General features: G+C 36.0%; 1 long non-coding RNA gene across 10 annotated transcripts in view; it reads left to right on the forward strand.

Moving 5' to 3' along the window:
• Positions 1 to 21,171, forward strand: part of LOC135295330 (uncharacterized) — a 298,178-nt gene that overhangs the window by 255,977 nt on the left and 21,030 nt on the right. For 8 of the 10 annotated variants that reach the window (XR_010357399.1, XR_010357427.1, XR_010357390.1 and 5 more), the window contains one exon: positions 18,549 to 18,683. This is a non-coding gene — a long non-coding RNA (uncharacterized LOC135295330). Of the gene's footprint in view, positions 1 to 3,681; positions 3,916 to 18,548; positions 18,684 to 21,171 lie in introns of all 10 variants that reach the window. The other 2 variants (XR_010357409.1, XR_010357405.1) reach the window with 2 other exon arrangements.

Consider the following 21,171-nt stretch of genomic DNA (forward strand, 5'->3'; position numbering starts at 1 on the left):
GCATTTGTAGGGGCAACTAGACAAGTCTTTGGACCCCTCGAAGACTGAGGTAGCAAAAGTCAATCAGGAAAATGAGAATAGAAAATGAAGTGTACACATTTGTGAGATGGACAGAAATCTTTGGAAGTGAGGGAAAATTTTACACCTCCCCTTAAAATTAGGCTTGAACACAATCACTTATCAGGAAATCATTCTGGATTTCTTTGTTTAGAATCATAAGTGTTAGGCTATGATGTTTTCTTTAATATCAAGTCAGTCTGACTGTGTCATGATCAGTGATAATCTGGGAAGTGCTTCTTAGTGCTTTAGCAGCAGGGAAGATGAAAATAAGAATTTCAGGTCATGAAGCTTTATCTCAACTAACCAAATTAGCAAGATAAATAAAAAAATATGTATTAGTATTACAGCTTGTTCTTGGTGAGTAGAGGTTACCAGACCTAGTGGTAAGGCCAAATATTGGTGTGATGCACCAAATCTGACTTTGGGTTGATTAATGTGTGATACAGGGCTTAGAGTACTTTGTTCATAGTGACTTGTGTCTTTGAATACTGTTTCATAAAAATATGATACTTTGTTTGGTGTTGCTCACTGCAAAACATTTTTAGGCATTACGACCCATTCTTTTGGACAGGTAAATTGAAATGGTTCTGTCACCTGGAGTTAAATTAGGCAATACAAGTGAATGTCAAGTAGCTTTGTTGGTTTCTGTAGGGATTAAATATGAGCTGTTAGTACCTGTCAAAGATGTGAAAGATAGAGAAGGGCCAGACAATATACAAACTCTGATTTCACTGAAATGTGGTACGTTTTTGGAGGGGTTACCTGCACTGAAGTGCAGCCTGTGCAATTATTTCGTCACAGCATAATTTCGGAGCATTTGTGCTTCATAACAATTTAACTCAGGGATTTAATTCCAAGCCTGAACTCTTCCACTGCATTGCCACTAGGTGGGGAGGTCGGATAACAGTTTGGAAAGATCTGTGCCTTTTCCTGCGTGGGGAGTTACAGGATCCATGTCCAGGGAAGGAATTCTGTGGGCTTGGGGCTGGTTCTCCCAAAAATCTAAGCCCACTCTACACAGGAACCCAGTGTGAACCTGCTGCTTGAGTGGGCTTAAGCTGTGCAAAACTACACCAGCTGCAAGTTAGTTCTGCCCTTTTCCCTGATGAGTTGTGAGATTTTAAACTCCGTGCATGAAATTAATCACAACTTAGATTCTGGTAAAAAAAAAAAAAAAATGAAAAGGAGATTTGAAGTAAGATTACTTTTCTCTTCCAGTGAAATCTCTCTTACATTTAAAATCTCTACCTTATGATTCCTCTCCACAGTTTCTCTCATTAAAAACTTACCAATAAACAAGTAGAAGAGTGGGGTAATTGGGGTAATTCTACACACAAAACTAAATATTATCTGCCTTATCTAAATGTCTGATCTTTATAATTTTTAGACACAACCAAACTTTCAATTATTCCCTTCATCTCCACTCCCTCCATCCACCTTTACTCTTTTATCAAAAAGACATTTAGACACCACATTTCCATTTCACATTCACAATAATGATCCCCCATACTTAATGAAACAAATATTAATTTTCATTTTAAATTATAACTATAATGAGTATCTACACTTAGATACTTAACTACACTTAGAACAAAATTTGGGAAAACATAACACTGTTTAATAGGAAAAATTTTGGAAATTCAAGTTTGTTTTTTCAAGTGAGCTGGAATGTCATAAATGTGTTGGCTAATAGCCAGAAATGTGTTCTGCTAATAGCAGAAATATTTGTATGAACCGGCAAACAGCGGCACAAAACATAAAATGATTGGTTTTTTCTGCCTAAAGGATTAATCTCATACAAACATAAGAACTTTGCAAGGAAAACAACAATAAAGCAAAATATCTGTATTTTGAGAACACATTGTTTTTAAATAATTCCTATTAGGTTACAGTTTGCTGTAGTTATTTGTCAAAATCACAGGACAAAATCCTAATTGCAAACTTTAATTTCCTCTCCTGTCTTACTTAATTCATGCCATTATATATATGTGTAGTGCCTTTTCCCATCTCATGTGAAAAAGGTACAACTTGTTTTCAAAGTGAAACTGCAGTTCTCTGTCAGAGAACAGCAGAGTGGCATCTAATGTACAAAGTGCTGTGAGAGTCGTGGGAAGAGGTGTGTGAATCTGTTCTGGGTGCTTTTGTTTACTTGCTCAGCTTGTGTTTTATAGATGTAAAAAGTGAATCAAACAGAAAAAACACCAACACATTGTTGGGTTTTGGAGTTTCTAATTGGTCAAAAAAATCATCATCAATGAACAGGGATTTTTCAGGGATTTTTATTTATTTAAAACACAGTCATTTTCAAATTCATTAAATAATATACTCTCTAACTAGATATAAAACTGACTGAAAAGAACCAACTTTCTTGGCAGAGAAAGAGGCAAAACCAAATTCAAAACATGTAAACTATTGGGAGAGAAAGCAAAAGCATGAGCTGGGAAAAGCACTATGTGTTAGGGTCTGGTTGACAAGGTGGTTATTGGTCAAAAGTTGGACTTGATGCTGTTGGAGGTCTTTTTCAACCTAAATGATTCTGTGATTCTGTGATCTCTAGTAAGAAGGAAATGAACTGTGGTCAAGCTCATATTATATAAATACACAGTGTTGATTTTATTTTTAATTTTTCTTTTTAATTTTTGAAGTTGTTTTCTATCAAAAACACAGAGGCAGAAATACATTTCACTGCTGCTGCTGTTAGCTTCAAAAAGAAACGCAGCAGAGTGTTTCTGGTCTTACTGCTGTGGGAGACAGCTGTGAGGGCTGTCAAACTTTGTTATATGGGAAGATGTGTAGCCCTGACTAAAATTCAACCAAAGTGATTTTTTTATTTCAGATAAGATTTGGATAAAAATCAGGTAAAATACCACAGCCTTTCCATGTGTCAGACATCTGTTCTCAAAAACAACCTTCCCATCTAATGCTGCTTCCCAAATTTATCTGAGCATAACTAAGTGAAATGATCTTAAATCTGAGTGACACTTTTGTGTTATGGTGAACAAACATTCATATATCTTACAGATGACTACTTGATTGCTTTGGAATCTGTACATTTTATAAGTGTAAAGAAATTTTTCTCAAGTGCTAAATTCCATTGTGTATAACTTTCAGGAAAACTTCATATCATTGATGGCAGATTGGAAATGGAATTCTTGACTTGCATTTCTGTGCTGAAAACAAATGAGCAAACTAAATACTCCCCACAATTCTGAACCGATATTGATAAATTATTCTAAAATGTGGAGAACTTAGAGAATGTAATTGTAAGTTTTGAAGTTTCGGAAGGGAGGGGTGAAATGTTGCATCTACTGTAGTTCTTCAGTCTATTTTTTTCTTGTCTTATATGACTTAAACATTGTGTTATATAGATTTCTTAGGTCCAAATGAAAGAAACATTCTTTTTCCTGTTTTCCTTTGAGTCAACTGAGCTATATAGTCAGGATGTAGATTTTCAGCATTACTATAGTAGCATACTGGAGATCATATCCTTGCTCCCAAGAACATTTGCAGCCACTGGGTGGAGAACTTGTCTAATAAAATATCTCATTATGACAGAGTGAAAATCAATCCAACTTTACTTTGCTTGCTGAGCAAATTTGTCTAATACAGGTCATATATTAGGCTCTTCTTTTTCAGTGGTCAACGTGGTTCAATTTCCAGCTAGGACATAATTTGCACAATAACCTGAAGTTGAAATTAATACTCAGAAACAAGCTGTACTGGGCTTAAGAAAAATCCATTAAGCTGTCTGCATTAGAGGAAGAAGCTGACCAATGGAGTTAAAGCACATTTGTTATACTGTAAGAAAAAAGTTTCAGACAAATATCACAGGAACCAGGATGACACTCCAATAAGGTAACTTTAGGTTTAATCTCAACTGCAAATAAGAATATTATTACAATGATTTATTTGTAGTACTATCTTGTCTAAAGGAGTCAGATGAGATCAGGGCCCCACTGTGCTAAACAGTCTCCTCTCATCTCTAGCAGAAGACTGTACCTTCCAATGGAGTTTGTGTTTAAGTAGATAAAAGTAAGCATTATTTGTTCCAAAGAACAAAGCAGAGTGGTCCAAAATTACAGAGCTGTAAGGGACAAAGCTAAGGACAGGATCCAGGTTTCTGAGCTTTGGTCCTGTCTTCTTTAGAGAATCATAGAGTGGTTTGGATTGGAAGTGACCCTAAACATCACCTAGTTCCCCATCCCCTGCTGTGAGCAGGGTCAAGTTTGACTAGACCAGGTTGTTCAAAGTCCCATCCTTTCTGGCCTGGAACAGTTCCAGAGATGGGGCATTCACAACTTCTCCGAGCAACCTGTTTCAGTGCCTCGCCACCCTCTAAGTGATGAGTTTCTTACTATTATCAAATGTAAGCCACTTTCTCTTGTACATTCCCCCTTGTACTACATGGCCTTGTATCCTTCTTGTTCCCAGCCTCCATGACACTATGACTTTACAGTGTAATTTTGTTAAATAAAATTTCTAAACACAGCATGCAGTATTTTAATATCTGATACAATACAGAGGTTTTGTGAAACAGAGAGATCTGTGGGGTTCTGGTGGATCCTGTTAAGAACTAGATAGCTTGAAAATTATTACTTTTAAAACAGGCGAAGTGAAGCTCTCTGAATATTAGTTAAAATCATCTCCTGTATATTTCTATCTACATTTCAAAAATCTTTGTCACCAAAAATCCCATATCACTGAATAGACAAAATTATTAATAGTATTCAGATATTGCTAATGATATACTTTGATTTAGAAAAATAGAAATTATTCTGGGATAGATTGCATCAGCTTTACTCACATTTAACAGTAACTTCTGTTGCAAGTCATCTCACTGGTAAACACAAGCAAAGTACCATAGAAAAAAAATATGAACCTGATAATAGTAGTGGCAAAAAAACTTTGAATGGAATTTGAAGAGCAGCGAATTTCATCATTCATTATGGATAATGTGAACTGGCTTCATGTGGGTGCCTAAGAAATATCTCTTGACGTCCTTGTATATGTGTATGCTCCAAAAACAGCACTACCCAATTAACCATTTACATGCTACCCTTGCTGGACAAAGTTCCTGTTCCTAATGATTATTCAAACAACGAGTTTGTGTAAGTAACAAATAGACTGAATATTCAAACTATTTTGTGTCTGAATAAACCAACAAAAAATCCTAATTGGATCAGATCAAATAAAGGCGTCTCTGTTTTCGCTCATTCAAACCAGAAACTAAATTATTTCATGTTGTGCTAACCATGGTATTTGTATTAGGATAACCAAAGAGAAAAACATAGTTACAGATATGATGTATTACTGATGGAAATAATGTTGCCCTTTTACTTAACAATCCAGGGAGATTAAAGTAATTTTCCCAGAAGCTTGAAACCAAAATTCTTTTTTTTTTTTTTTCCTGAGAGGAGTATCCTCTGTGCTGTGCTGTATTCACCCATTTAATATGGTGTTCTCTAGTATGAATGATGTTAAATTTCCCAAACAGGTATTTAAATACTCTTTGTTCCTCATATAAAATATATGTATTTAATATCCAGTGGCCAGAATACTGATCTGAGCCTCAGGAGAGCTGTTGTCCTTTCATTGCCCTGTGAATTAGAATAGCTCAGAAAAACTCCTGATATGGCAAATGCAGGTCTGTCTTCCACCAAGTGGATTTAAATTTGGAGCTTCCCCAAGAAACTGGGGTCTGATGAAAACTGTTAGTAGATGAGGGCTGTCTTGGAGAAGCAAGATAGAAATAAGTCTCTTCCCACTGTCATCCCACTATATTCCCTAGGAGTTTAAGTTATGCAATTATAGAAAGGTTCTGTCTGCTAAAAATGCAGAAAAAGTGGTCATAAACTTTCATTACAGAATTAAAGAGAATAGGTCTGGATTCAGCCATAGCTGTGTGGCTGAGACTCATGAGTTTAAATATTCTACCACATCCGTTTAACCTCACTAACAGAACAAAAGTTGATATTCCCATGTTTTCCTTGCTGAACTTAAGTTAGCATATCCTGCCTTTCATGCACAAGGACCTTTATTTTAATTTTCCTGGCTTACACAAGTAAGGTGTAAGTGGGTGTAGGGAGGGAGGATGCAGGGAGAACATTCACTAATGATCCCCCAAAATAAATTTTGGCAGAATTTATTATTTTCTGTGGAAAACTATGAGGAAGAATATCAAGCTTAGTGTTCCAAGCTGAGCAGTAAGAAGGCTGCCCATATTTGCAAGTACTCACACCTGACTTAGGTACTGAACAAAACTAATGACAAGAGGCCCCTTTTAAATCTGTATATTGTTATTAGCTCCACTGTGGAAGGGGTTTTTTTCAGCTTGTATATTGGACTGTGCAGAAGAAAGAAATGTAATCAACTCCTGGCTTTGTGTTCATGTTCAAACACATTCCCCCTTTCCCTCCCCGATATATAGTTGTCACAGTGTAAACATTCTGCTAAATATTTCCTCCACCTGCTTCAAACAATTAAGGAATCATCTCTTAACAGGAAAAATAAATGTACCAAATGTCACAATGCCTCAGGGGGATTGAAAATGATAAAACAAATGTTGTAACATTCTATTTTTGGTCCAAAGGTAAACAAAAGAAATGATGTGTGCACATGTGTATACACACAGATTCATTCTATTGGTCATGTAATCCATCACTGAGGCTGTTGGTTAAGGAATAAATTACAGTTCCAACATATTTTCCAAACATTTAAACCTTTCTCATAAAATTATTTTGGGCTGAAAAATATCTCCTGCTCATTCTCAAGCCAGGTCTCGGAAGTGAATTTTCTTGGAAGGGTTCATAAAAAAATATGTTCAGTGGTTTTATTTTCACATAATAATGTTGAAATACATTAGTTGACATTTTCCAGATGCACTTTTGTGCTCAGGAGCTCAAAAGAACCCCTTATTCAGGAGATGGAATAAGTGACAAAAAAGAGACGAGAAATTTTTACCTTTAACCCTTTTCATTGTTATATGAGAAAAACAATTTTGTTCTAATAGAAATATTCTAAGCATAAATCTGCTAGTTCTTATTGTCTCTTTTTGTTAGGGCTAAATTCTGCAAGAAATTGTAGATCAGTTCTTTCTAGTAAAGAATATACTTTCTTCCCCAGGAAATTAGGTCTAGACTAACTAGGCCTTTCAGTGGTGCAATGCATAGGAGGTGGTTCAAAGAGGAAAGGAAAGAAATGCCTCTCTGTTTTCCCTTCAGAGCTTCCAGGAAGTGATCTTTTCAATTAGAAATGAAACAGGAGATTTGCAGAGAGCTCAGGCTCTGGATTGTGTTTTTGGATGTCTAAGGAATTCAGATTGCTATTTAGAGATTTAGAAAACTCCTGGAGGCCAAAAAAGAGAGGGCTAGCTCTCAGCAACCCTCAGAACCTTATGCACAAAGGATATTTTTTGCTATTTTTTCTCCTAATCAACATGCTCATTTATTAAACTCGTATATTGCTTTGTGGTATTACTCTCTTAGCTGTTTAGAGGGGAGCCTGTGTATGTTCTCACTGCTTCTTTGGTGCCTACTTTTGTGTCCAGGCTTCACACTATCATCTAGCCCTGGGATAGAAAGAAATAATCCATAACAATCTCTGTGTGGATATCCCAAGCTAGTCTCAGCATTAAATAACTGACAAATCATTTGACTTGGAGGCTTCAGTTAATTTCTAGATCCATTGTGATTTTGTCAGGCAGCTTAGGATACACTTGAATTAGATTTGCAAGGGTTAATGCAAGCACTTAAAATATCTTTTGGAGTATTGACCTGCACCAACCTCCATAATGCTGTGGCTACACTGCTGCTCATGGTCCTAATGTGATAGAAAGAGCTAGCTCAGGGAATTCTATGCTCCAGTGCAGTCTGCGCCCTAGACACGTACTGCCTGCTTCTAAAATAAGTGTAAGAGGAATAGCAGGGATTTTGTGAGGACAAATACATGAATGATTATAAGAGCCACAGTTATGCTGAGCCATAAGCCTGCCTAGACAGTACAGGAGATGCAGTCCTGCAGAATAAGAGTGTACAATATTGTTGATGCAGTGGCCTTCCTTTTTGGTGCTGCTCCTGGCTAATAGCATTTAAGCTGCTGACATTTGAATCAATAACTAGTTATCCCTTTTCAGAAAGGAGATCATTCGATAATGGAAATGACAATGAAAGCAAAGGTGGACTCATCTGGCAAAACGAAAGCATTGTTTTCAGTGGCCTCAGCAGAGTCCTCAGTTTCTGCTTTCAAAGTTTCTGCTCCTGTTCTTCAAAAGACAGTTAGCCTTTTCCTGGGTGTTCTGCTTAAACACTGACAGGACTTTTCAGATGTTAGACTTGATTATTTTATCTGCTCAGAGGACTTTATCAATCTGTCTTATTTTCATGAAGAAGATAAATTAAAACTTGATAACATGTAGATTTCTCTACCAAAGAGCATGTCCCTGATGCCATATGGTGGACTCCAACACTTAATGATTTTGAATCTTAAGAACGAGATCAAAAAAGTGAAAAATAACTACTGGATTTAAAAGTATCCAGTCAAAAGTTCATGCACCCCCAGCTTTGTCTAGTAACTACCCACTGAAATCAATGAAAGTCTCCCTCTGGCTACATGGAACTTGTACAAAGTCCATATGAATCACATACTCATTTCCGTATTTGCAGTTTGAGTTAAACCTAGGGCCATAGTAATTTCCAAAAGGGCAGGACGAAACTGTTGACAATTGAAAAAAAATTGCAAAGATTGGTGCAAGTGAAGGCCTATTTCTATTGAAACCATTTAGAAAGGGGAGCAGAACAATGTAGTGAAATAAATGGAGATTTCTTTTTGAACTTAACAACAGTATCACTTTGCAGCAAGAATTAAAAGTACTTTTTCTGGAGATTGTTGGCACAGCATCACATTTTGAATACAGAGTGCTAGAGAGGATGGAAAAACTTAAGTGTCTTGATATTTTAGGATGTATTACTACATACACTTCAGCCTCTTCCTCACAGGTTTGGCTCATTTTTCTGAAGCTTTAAATAGCTAAAAAACGGCTTTCCTATGTTGCCCTGATATTCTATTATATTCTGTTCTTTCTTTCTGGCACATATGATATAGTGTAATGACATCACATCCATTAAATCTGTCTCTCTTGCTTTCAGATACTTGTTTAAGGTTAACTGAGGCACATGGGTTCTATTTCTTGTGTTTGATGCTATTGAAACTGCAGAGCTCTAATTCATAATACCTTTAAAACAATGAAAGAATAACCAGTAAATGGGTCACTGAAGTTGATACAGGGCTTCAGCACTAACAATACCATATATTTTATAAGATCAAAACACTTTTCATTTCCTGAACTCTTCATATTGCCAGGGAATATAATCCATACCTTATTTTCTTTTTTATAAGGGCTGATAATTTTATAATAGGTATATTAAATTTTATATTAATACCCTCTTAACTACCTGAGAAGTGACACCTACAGTACTTCTGATCATCAGTCTTTTGTTAAGCAGTTGTTGAACTGGGATGAACATTACATATATGTATATGTAATATGTATATATACATACATATATGTACATACATAGAATGATAATCCCAGAAACACAAAAATATAAGACCGATGAAGTCTAACATTGTCATAAAATTAATTGCTTTTTTCTCATATCTCTATATATGGAGCAACCAAAATTTGAAAATTGCAACATTGTCTCTCTAACAGGTCCACAGAGAATAAATCAGCTCTTGAATAATATATTTTTAAATATGCTATTATATATATAAGACCTAATTTGAAAAAGGCAGATGAAGATTGTATAATTTATGAGCTTCAGACAGGTAAATGTACTGTGTAAACAGTGAGATTGAGGTGGTTCCTTTCCAAGCTGTTGTCTTGGAATCTTTTGTGCTCGCCTATTAGACATGATACTCCCCCAGCCCAAAGCTTTTCTCTTGCATATAAGGAAAAAAAAAGCAATAAATTTTGACATCTGGAGATGCAATGCAGAGTTGCCTTTTTGTTTTGTTTCACTTTAGGGTAGGAGTAGGGCAAGAAAATGAGGTATTTTTAAATATTTGATTAATTTTTTCTTCTTTTTTTCCCTGCAGAAATTAGCAAGAAAGTAGGTTTCTTCCAAAATTTTACACAATTACAGGGTTTTTTTCCAATTAATTTTCATTATAATGGCAGAATCATAAATTTAAAATTATTTTCTTCTTGAAAATAGACCTAATATATTTTTGTTTAATAAAAGTCCTTCAATATCCAGCCTTTTTTCTTCATGCTTTAACCCTGGTTTTAATTTTCTGCTTTTCCCCTCCATTTTGCTGGTTAAATAAAATTAATAGCCTGCACAGTGGGAATGAAATTGAAATTAAAAATACTATCTATTTTAAAACCATTTAAAATCCTTCAAAACCATAGAAAAAAACATAATTTAATGAAAAATATACAAGATATTGTTGTGGGTTTTTGTTCCCAGACAACTTTTTTCTTCAGAAATGGGCATGAATCATGGTAAGTTTTTTAATAGTAGTAATCAGAAGGCTTTGCAACTGAAACCAGTCAAATTATGGCTTCTAAATGTAGACTTTTTTTTTTGTTAAATGTTTAGTATAGCCATTCGGGGAAACATAATGTTGTTTGCTGCTAACTAGCACAGATTGAAAGTATTTTTCAGTCTCGATGTTGAGTTGTCTGAGAACCTCTGTTTATATTGCATCCTATTTATGCAAGAAAATGAACTTCATTTTGAAGCTAGTATCTTTGAAATAGAGGATAATTTGCCCTGCATGGATTCTGTCTGCAATATCAGCTAAGTTTGCAGAGAAAACTAGTGGTAAAAACAGAAATGTTCAAACAATTCCACACAACCATATCTTTATTCTATACTGGTAGAACTCTACGGATTAGAGTTGTAACAATTTATTTAAACGTTAAACTGTGTAAGTCCTAATAGCTCTTATATGTTACTTTTATATGTTAAATTCCTAAATCAAGTGACCAACAGGGTTTTTTCAGAAATGTCGTTTGTGACTCCTTGCTGGTTTTTAATTTCTGCTAAAAGTTATGACACAAGAATCCCATTCAAGAAGTTGGTCCTAAAATACTATTACAAAAATCTTTGGTAAACTTCCTGAGAGATTGAACTCCTCTCAGTCCTAGTGAATGAGATTTGCTTTGTGATTCTTTTAACAAACCCTAGGTTGAAGACAAGCTTATGAAGGCCTTGGCTGATCTAGTGTGACTTTGTATTTATCTGAACAGTGTTTTTGTCGAGGAGCACAAACTCCACTAGCCTGGGAATGACTATGCACTATAGAAGAGCAGACTTCCATACTTTGGAGTACAGTGCACGGGTATCAACATCAGGTGCATATCTGCCCATCTTTACTGACAATGTCATATAAATTTGCTGAATGATTTAAAGGTAGAATTTCTGAATGGAAAAGTGGAATCTAGAAGAAGTTCTTGTACTTCAGAGGTGCACAGCAACATCACTATTTTCACTGTTTTACAGAAAGGATTTCCTGTTTTCACAGAACATTCTGTCCCATAACACTAGCATATTGCACAATGGAGACTGCTCTTTCTTGCATTTTTACAGATTTGCAGTGGATTTAAGTACAGCAGTGTATTAAAGAGAGATAGGATACAGGCTTAGGCAATATTCAGAAAGTTTAACTATTAGCATTCTCCTTGGCACAGCTTTCAATTAGATCATCTAATACTTTCCCAGACCATTGTCGAGAATGGTTTGGGAGATGGTTGGACTGAAGACGATCTAGTAAACAGTTTGTATAATAGGTGTGGAAGAGGAAAGAGTTTAGCTGTATTATGTTCTTAACCAGTAGTTTCTGTACCTTAAGTAATTTGTTGAGCTTATGAATGAATAAGGCTTTAAACCTGAGTCTTCTAAATCTTTGAAAAATATCCTATCTGTGGGCCATTCTTTCTTTTGCTTATGATTGCTCCATACAGGAGGTTTTCTGTGTTTTTATAGTTCTAAATCTTCTGTCATTTACTTTTCAAATTAACCAAGTCTCTGAATAACCATATCTTAGTCAATGTGGGTGTGGGATTTTGTCTGAACAGCATTAAACAGGATTCAGTGAAGAGCCTGTGAAGTCCTTGGGACATGCTTTTTTTTCCTTATTTTTGTGCTTTCAATTTATTGGGTAGATTTTCTAACAATTTCAGCTCATCCCCGAGAATACAGGTGCTCTCTAAGCCTGAAAATACATTCCTCACTATTCACTCTTGCTCTTGAGTATTTCCAATGCAAGCAGATTGAAATGTGCTTCTGATATTCTGAGTGTCCTGGCTTCCTAACATTTTTTTAAAGGGTCATTCACTTTACTGAGAGTTTTCAACTGAATGAAAAATTCACTGTATTTGATTTTTGCATTCTCACATGCTAAAAGCAGAGTGAAGGGCTAAATTATCTTCTTTGAACTTAAAAATTACCATGTCAAGATTGAATTACAGACACGATGAAGAGATGCATCTCATCCAAATGAAGCATGTATGTGCTAGTTAAACTAGTATGCCAACAAGAAACAAAGAAGATTTCCAAAAATCCTTGGCATCTAAGTCTTGATGATTAACAAGACATGGTTATCTCCTGTCTAGTGCTATAATGACATAGTATTTTTAAGTTTATATCCTTCCCCCTTAATGGGGGCAGGTGGATGAACTCATTTAGAAATCTAGTTCACTACATACTGGAAGGAGAATGGGAGATCAGATGTTTTTAAATGTAGGTGTATTTGCTAGAACCCTGGAATAGCACAAATCTCTTTAATTTGTGTATATTTCAAACCTCTGTTTTGCAGAAAGATTGTGGTGCTCTCAGAAGGCCTGGTACTACATCCAAAACTACAGGTGAAAAACCATTATTCCAATTAGCTATCATCAGTGGTCTCATTTGTCACCAATTATTTAACTTCATAAATCTTTGAGGATTTTGCAAGTAAAGCTCATGCAGCTTTGAGACTGGTTTTTTTTTTTGGTTTTTTTTTTTTTTTTTTAAACCTGATTATTCACAGCTTGCTAATTTGTAATTGGACTTTTACAACTCAAAAACCTCCAGATTTCAGAAAAACTAATTTATCTTTTCTTGATTTAATTGTGGTATTCGCACTCAAAACTGTGGAGTGAGATTGCTTCTAGTGGGTTGTATGCAGTGTTCTGGAACTAATAAAATATATTATTGATTGCTTAATGAAAAGCACCATGTTCATACAAATTTACTGTGGCTGAGGGTAGATACAACAGCTACTTCTTATTCTGTTTGGAGGATCACCTGCCATTTTACTTGGTTGTATTTCTGCATATCAAGTGTGCTTTTAAATTAAGTTATGGTTGCCTACAGGGCACTATATTGGGTGGCTCCATTAAGGTGCCCTTATACTTTTCCTTCCATGCAGTGCTACCCGTTGCTTTTAATTTAGCTTAAGATCATCAAAATTAATTATGATAGAGTGTATTAAAAGTTGAAATAGCAAATCAAGGAGTTTTATTAAGTGCCCTTTAGAGTTCCTTGTGTTTTTAGTGGTTTTAGCTTTTTATTTGCTCATCACAGTCTGATTCATCATGATTACTATGAAAAAGGTCAGTAAAGCAGAACAAAAATGTCTGACAATCATTGTAATAACTACAACTCTAATTTCCTAGCTGGGTTGATATCCCTACTAGTAAAAATAAATGTATAACTGGTCTAGTAGTGACTGCTTGTAGTTGCCCTTCCCCTGTTGAAATATTGTGCACTTGGCAGCAAACAGTGGCTATATCTTTGGTGTATGAAAATGCTGCTGGTCCTCCTACATCATCCTAATGACAAAAGTTCTAGGGTCAGTGGCAAATACCAGCAACTATCTCTGCACTGTGGTAAGTTTTCTGGTGGGGAATGGTCTCCCCCACCATCTGCCAGACATGACACAGCACATCTGCTGCACTGAGTGCTCAGGGCAGGATTTATTGTAGTTTTTTGATGCACAGTTACTGTGGACAGGTGAACACCTATGCAGTTGTCCCCTGGGCGAGTTTGTTTCCATACTGTGTTGGCTGCTGTCCTAGGACATAGAACTTGTGAGGTTCCTCTAGACACCAGGTCTTCCGAAGATCCTAATTTGCTTGGTGCCCAAGTGAATCATTAATTCTGTCATTCTAGTTCACATCTAATAAACCTTTGGTTTCCTGTGAAAGCAGAGCAACTTTCTTCACACAAATACTTGAGGTTGTTCAGTCCTCTGCATCTGCTGCATCTCTATTAGTGTTCTACCACCTGGATGCACAAGCTGGAATGACTCAGGGTGGGATGCATTAGCAATTGGAGAATAAGGCCTGGCATTCATTGGTGACATTACATATACAAAGCTCCCCACATAAGATATTGTAATATCCATGGTGAATTCCAGACCTAATGACATAATTAACAATATGATCTCAGGCAGATAAGCCATCTACAAAAGTCAACCTGGAAAAGATCCTGCATGTGGTTCAGCAAACTATCATGTATTCATTTTTCTCATGTTATAAAGTCAGAGATTTTTAAGTGAAAAGACATTATAGCCATCTATAATCATCTTTAGCCTTAACAAATCCTATTACATTATCCCAGGTAATACATTCAAAACATGTACAGTATTCATTGATATGTAGATGGACATACTCTTTTTAACCACAGCCTACTTTCTGAGGTTTGATAGTTTAACAACTAACAGAATAACCCAATATCTGTACTCTCCACTCCGCTGAAATAAAATACTTAACAATCTCAGCCAAACATAGCAGTACTCAAACGTGTACTAAATAGACTGGGGTCAAATCAGCATCTCATTTCTAGACATACCTACTGCCAGTGTAGGTTATCTATACCAGGCTATCTATGAGTTGTACTCCTCAGGGGAAATCACCACTCCATATAAGACCCCATATACACTAGCTCCAAAACCATTAATTCCCTCTCAACTCATAGCACAACTTGCTCCTTTGTATCTTTGGCTCACATATCAAAGCCAATATACTACAAATCAAATAATGTCATCTATTAATTTATTAAATCAACCACAATTCTTTTGAGGTAAAAGAGGGCAACAAAAATAATTTCATGTGAATGATACAATTATATTATTTGTAATTATAATATCTTTTTTTTGCAAAACTTAGTTCTCCTCAGTGTTTCAAATCCTCCCTTTTTTCTAGTCAAATTTTATTTGGATTCACTTTTGATGATGTTATAGCTTTTCCTGTCAGATGAAACTTCTACTAATTATCAGAAATATTATTTTACATATAATGAGCATGTTGCCTCTAGGTCATTTGTCAAATCAACCTGTGTTTTTTCTGTCTTTCACACAGTGAGGTATATTTTGAAGATTGCATCATTACATCTTTCCAGAACCCTTTCCAATTCCTTTGAATACTTTTAGAATTACAGATATTAATTCTGGACACAGAATCCCAGTAATGGTGCCATTAATGCTTCCTCACCATTTTTATCATGTTCCCTTGCTTGCAGATCAATTAAGGATCATGTTAGCTCGCTGAGGGAAATCAGATTCAACTGCTCATCTACCATTATAATCATTTGTTATCAATCTGGAGACAGAATCATTGCTCTTTGCAATAGCTTTTCTCATTTTACAAATAGTCCTTGTTTCTAGATAGAAGTCCTTGCACTTGGCGGCAATAAAACCTATGTTTAGATCTGAACTGACCTCTGCAAGCAGTCCAAGTCACCCTGTACAACTGACCTGTTCTCTCTATTATTTACTATTCCACCAATAGGTCATATCCAGTTCCCTGATTAATTGAAAGTAAAAGGAAATAGATTTTTTTCTGTATAAATTAGTTTAATGCATGAGGCCATGACCCAAAGCCCATTAGACTCACTGAAAGAATTTCTATTGAATTTGGGTAGCTTTAGGTTCTGAGTCAGTTGTAGTTTTGCTGTTTTAGAAATTATTCTGATTCCAGGCTAGAGTAGAATATATTATAGGCTTTCCTGACAGCTACATAATTGATTTTTCTTAGTTTGGTCTTTATTAGTTTTTTTTGGTGTTTTTTTTTTTAAGTTTTTTTTTTAGGTTTTTTTAGTTTTTTTAGTTTTAATTATTTTAGTTTAGTTTAGTTAATTTCCCAGCAAATAAAAACCGAACAATCCAGGCAGGATAGAACCAAAATCTGGCTCCAGAGCCAACACTGGAATTAAAAATAATTTTCAGTAGCTTAAGAAGCTAAAAGTCTATGCATCCAATTTCTAGAATTATCCATATGTATGGTCTTAATACATGCTGTATTTTCTTAAAGCATGAATATATTTGTTCAGTTATTTTTCCTCAATGACACTAGAGTTGCTCAATTTTATAATCCAAAATCAAAATTCAAGCAGGTTGTCAATGTTCTGGGAAACTAAAAATTTCATATTTTCATTCAAATATGGGACATGCTATCTAAAACACTGAATAATCTTCTTTCATATTTTATAATCTCTAAGCATTGAATAGTGCAAGTTGTCCGTGTTTCAAGTATCTCTAGAAATAGAATCAATAATCTGTAATAGGTGGAAAATTTTTTGATAAAGAAAAAATAAAGATTTTCATTCAGCTTGTTTTCTGAACCTCAGTTTCTGATAGGAAGTGGGAGGTATTTTATTTGAATATTTATGTTGCCTATATGAGTTACAAACTAATATTTTTAATCACTGTTCCTTAATGTTTTTCTAGGTAACATCTAGTGTAGCAAGTTCCTGATCTCAGTTTAGATTGAAGCACCAATATAATAATTAATAATAATTAAAGTAAAAGTAAGCTGTTACAGAAACATGAATGGGTTACTTTCAGTTGAACATTCTTCAGCACTGGCTTGAAGCCAACTTCAGCAGTCAACTGCAGAAAGATTTATTGGTCAGATGACTTTCATATGTACAACACAAATTAAAATCCCAGTCTTGGAAATTTGTTTAACAATAAAACCCCAGTCCATGTAAACTGTTGTGGAGGAAACCATGAATCTGTGTGGACTTAAGAACTATAGCAACCTGCTTCAGGCCACAAGATATCCCCCCATTTTAACGCTACAATCATAAGTTGGCTGCTCAAAAAGCCTTTACATGTCCTGTTATTGATATTAAACACAGTGCCTAAAATTTTCTCCCTCCCAGGGGCTAGAGACAGAAATTTTCTTGCTAGTTGTTGCCTATGTGCTTTGGCACATAAGGCTGTATCTTTCAATATCAAAGTAGTTGAGTAAGCTAATTATACTGATCCTAAAAGATTCAATGCCTGTAGGCTTTCTTCGGTGCATTGTGTATTTATATCAGAAGTGAAGCTTGTCTTGTCTGCTTGCTGTGCTGTGCATGGGTTCTTAACCTCGTGCTAAGATCCCAGCTATTGATTTGGGTTGGCTCTCTCTGTAGGTGCCTGGCATGGTGCCTTATTCTCACAAAGCAATACATACCTACTTCTGAAAATTGGGACTTTTGCTGGTACTTTTAGATGGCCACCAGAAGCACTGCTTTACTGGTTCACTGGGAGTATTGCCTTAACTTAAAGATCCAAAATCTGGAAATTGCTGATGACATGCAGTAACTTGAGCAAAGGCAGTAGATATACTGCCCTTTGCTGAAAACTGGGTGGGAAACATTCTGACATGCAGCTGATAGCTTGCTGCTAGTGGATTTTACTGAAACTTCCTATGTTCTTTTCCTCAAATGGTTTTAAACTTTTTTTCAGAAAAATTCACATATCAAGGGACAGCTAAGTTTTGCACAGGTCTTATGTAATAAATGAGCTGTTTTTCTATTGCACTGATAATTTACAGTCAGCAGATAAACCTTTTTTACATTCCCCATGTCTGTAATGAAGACATGAGTGGAGAGAGGAGGAGAGAGAGAGAGAGAAACACTTTGCTTATTTTTCTGCATTTTTTGATAATGTTCATATGTATGAAAGGGGAAGTCAGAACTCCAATGACATCATGTTCAAAAGCATCCCTGGGCAGTTTCAACAGGTGAAACATCATGGCAGAAATAACCAGTCAGGCAGTAAAACTGAGGAAGGAAAACCAGGCAGATTGTCAGAAATGTGTTCCTGGCTGACTGACAGAGACCCTTTCCAACAAGCATACAAACACGTGCATAGCTACTTGTGTGAGCAGCATTGCTGAAATTAAGGGAAGGAAAGATTTAAAAAGGAAGGATATTAACCACAAGCATTTTTTAGGCTTTCAGCCTTTGGTCTATGGAATAGTTTGGCTTTTACTGCTCAGCTTTACAAAACACTTCAAAAAGTATTGATGTAGCAGAGGGAGGAATATGAGTAATCGAGCAATATAGAGTCTTACAGCTCACATTTCTATGACTCATAGTATTCAGGCTATGAAAAGTAGGACAAGATTTAATGCAAGGAATAATGCAAACATTTGTGTCAGTTTATTTTTTTCATCAATAATTTTAAATGACAAAAGATTTCCCTGTTCTCTTCTATATTTATTTAAGAAGGAAAAGTAATTCACAGCTCCACCTTCACTGCTCTGCTCAGCGAAGACCAAGGACAAATGGCAGGAAAACCTGGAGTGCTTTGCTGCAGGTCGGGAGTAGCCACTAGGAGGGGCTGACTGCCTTGAAGAGAAGGTAGGGATTGATTTACTAACAATTCCAATAAAAAACGCTAATAAAATGAGTTCGGTACTAAAAGTAGTGCTAAGCTAAGATAAAGTTGAAGTATTTATATATTATTTACAATGGTTACATAATAACTTGCAGGATAAATGCTTTGTTTGATACTAATGTACTTCCAGGCAGCAAAAATATTCACAGGCCTGATATCAAAACAAAACTCAGAACACTGTTCTCTCCTAAAAGATAAGATTTGATTCATGTTAATTCTTAGAAAGAAATGTCCTGTATTTTATGCACCATTGTAGGACACAGATAACATAGCTGATTGAATAATGAAAAAGAAAAGGTCTCTGTTCTGTATGTGGTTCAAAGTCAGTGTGTGTAAAGCCAGGTGGCCTTGTTCATAAGCATGGCTCTTGGACAAAACAGCATCTGTTTTTCCATAACAACCTCTTTTGCTGCATTATAATCTCTTTATATATTTAATACCATAAATAAAACACTGGCATAGAAGACAACTATAAATAAAACACTGGCATCAAGGGAATAGGACTAGAGGGATCTCTCAGCTTGTTCCTTAATATTGGTGCCACAGTTAAAAGAAAAGTTTCTTCAGTGCCATACTAGAAGGGATGAGGAAGAAACTGCTGCATGTCCTTGAGCCCCCAGACTGGCAAACACTGACAGTAGTGCTGGGAAAATTACAGATGGGATTGTTCAGAGATATTCCTTTCAGCTGAGGCTTCTTTTTTCTCCTCCTTCACATAGAACTTACTGCTCATGAAAGATGCCAGAGAGATGATGCTTACCTCCTATTAAAAGATATTTTGGAAAAGGTTTCATATTTCAATCAGAGATCAAGCACCATGACAAACATATGAGGTGTTGCTTTTCTACCCTAATTCACAAGACAGTTTGTGGAAACTTGTGTTTGGCCTACAATTATAATCACTGATATTTCTTCTGACAAGGAAAATTCAGGGCAATTGTGTTCTTGTCTAAGAAAGGAAGGAGAAAATTTGATCTAGAAAGGTAAATATGAAATAGAAACTTTTTAAAATTTACTGAGAGTCCTGAAATCAAAAATATTGCAGCTGCCAAACTGTAGCCCAATACATTTGGTGAAACAAGGTTTAGTTTTGAGATCTGGAAAAATAAGAAAGAAAAGAAACAGAATCCTTAGTTCTCTAAAGGCAAATATCATTGAGGATGGCTATGATCTGTATGAAAAATGGGCTAAGAATATTCTTCTTTGAGTGAGGATGGAAAAGATCAGGGTGAAAAAGGACAACATGAGCTGACCATCTGTATTCAACAAAAATATATTTTATTTTTGCCATATTCAAAAGTACTCTGCTGTGAGTAGGAATCTTTTTCACACTGATGTAATTAGTATCAGCACAAGAAACCTGTCTCCTGTTTCTCTATAAGCAAGGAAAATAAACCCCAACAGTAATGACAGTGTAAGAGAATGGTTTCAAAGCAGTCCTTTGCTCTGTGAGAAGGCAAGTTGAATACTGTTTTTAAACAGGAAAGATCTCTGAGACTCCACTGAGTTCATACAGAAGGTGGTCCTCTGCCTGTCACAGGTTGCTCTGTGACTTCAGTGCTGCCTTCATGGTAGGGTGAGGAAGGCTGGAAACTACTGCCTTTCACACAGGCTAGTTCTTGATTTGCAGGGAAGAAACAACTCCTGCTATCAGACAATTCAATATGCCAGTGTAGCAAGGGTCTAAGCTTCGTAAAAAGACCAGTACCTGCATTCAGAACTTTGTGGGAGCTTCTTTGAGGCAGTATGTTACCTTTGAGGAGAGAAATAGCACCCTAAATCCTTATGGGAACTGATAGCTTCTGCTTCATTGTCAGCTCAGCTTTGAGGCTGCCTCCCACAAAAGTGTCTTGCTGTGCCCAGACCTTGCCAAACTCAGATGGGGTCAACCTAGGGCAATATTTTTCCACACTGAACATTTAGATATACAGTCTCACTCTTTATATCAAATTAGAATGTCAGAGGAGATATGTGTAGGAATATGTGGGATCTAGTTGCCACCACTTTGCTGGATCTTCTAAATGTGAAGGTTATTAATCATGACCTTCTCATGCCTACTGAGGTTCAGAATCCACACAGTGTAGCTGTCTCTTGCAGATGCATTTCTTTTGCTGCAAGGGATTCCCAGTCCTGATGAGTTAGAATTGCAGCAGGAGGTGGCAGCTATGCAGAACTGCTTGTGGGTGGCAAAGAGTCTTAAAACACTTTATAATACTGACTCCTAATTAGTTTGCTCTGATATTCCCAATTCCTTCACCACTGGTGATGTTGGGAAGCTCAAAGAAAAAGAATGGTATATATTTTATACTATCCTATATCAACTATTTCACCTGCAAACTCCAGCTATCTGAAAGAATCCTTTATACAGACCGGAAAATCAAAGGCAGAAGTCAAGTATCCAGACTAAACATTTTTGAGAGGAGAAAAGAAGACTGTCAAGTCCTACATAGT

This window comes from Passer domesticus, chromosome 1, assembly GCF_036417665.1.
Source record: "Passer domesticus isolate bPasDom1 chromosome 1, bPasDom1.hap1, whole genome shotgun sequence".
Lineage (NCBI taxonomy): Eukaryota > Metazoa > Chordata > Aves > Passeriformes > Passeridae > Passer > Passer domesticus.